Source organism: Tamandua tetradactyla, chromosome 10, assembly GCF_023851605.1.
Source record: "Tamandua tetradactyla isolate mTamTet1 chromosome 10, mTamTet1.pri, whole genome shotgun sequence".
NCBI lineage: Eukaryota > Metazoa > Chordata > Mammalia > Pilosa > Myrmecophagidae > Tamandua > Tamandua tetradactyla.
This window is the reverse complement of record NC_135336.1, coordinates 56,071,470-56,072,690: the sequence shown is the minus strand read 5'-3', so window position 1 is coordinate 56,072,690 and position 1,221 is coordinate 56,071,470.

Sequence of the window (1,221 nt, the reverse complement as noted above, 5' to 3'; positions counted from 1 at the left end):
TACTGAATGAGAGGTGTGTTTTAGATAATCTGTTCATATGAAGCTATTGGAGGGTTTTGAGCAGAAGAAAAGATAATATCTGATGTGGTTGCATATTTTTGACTTCTTATGTTAGCTTTATGTTATGACTTCTGTCCAGAGGGGAAATAAACTATGAGAGAGAAGTTTTTAGGTGATTGCAGTGCTACAGGTAAGGGATGATTGTAACTTGGACAAGTATACAGAATATGGATAAATTTTAAAGAGGCGGTGTAGTGAATTGAAATAAAATAGGAGCTTGGCACTGTCATGGTGCCTTAACATATTAGACCCTGTCATTAGGTCCCTCAGTGAGCACCCCCTAAAACCTAGTTCAAGATAAGAAGTTTCTTCCCCTCTTCACCATCCTACCCAGATTTGTATCTCCTTAAAAGTCAGACACACCCTCCCAATCCCCATTCTTGCAAATGCTACAGCTCCACTAAGCTAACATTATAAAGATGTAGGTCCACTATAATCTTTTTTTTTTTCTTTTTTTTTTGACTCAGACAGGCACTGGGAATTGAACCGGGGTCTCCAGCATGGCAGGTGAGAACTCTGCCTGCTGAGCCACCATGGCCCAGCCTCCACTGTAATCTTTTGTTTCCCACCTGCTTGATTGAGTCTGTGCTTCTGGCGGGTTTCCCCATGTGACCCCAGGATGCCACTACTCTCTGATCTAGGACCTGTAGTTACTAATAAACTTTCTCTCATACATCTTTGGTGTCACTTATTCTTGCCATTCCTGTTGATCTATATAAACATCTTTACAACATATAATACTAATGGAATTTGCTGATATTTTGGGCGTGTGATGTAAGTGAAAGAAGAAAAAATATGGATCATTATATAGTGAATTTTTTACGTAACCTAATCATCAATCCTTTATCCATTATTGGGAGTAATTTTTGTAAAACAGACTTAAATACTGCATACTATCTGAAATACCATGCTGATGGTAAATCAGTCTATTTAACAGCTAAAGGTTAGTATTTTGAACTTGAGTTTTTATATTGTTTTAAGTATAGCCTGGGTAGTGTGAAAACCTAAGGTATGGGCTTGTTAGCCAATCTGGCTGGGTTGGGCATTAACTGGACATTTTCAAGGCAAATGAGAAAACTGCTGATTTTGACAGCAAGTTGGCAACTCCACAACATTCTGGAATATTATTTAGAGTCTATGTGTTTTGTTTTCCTCTGTTGT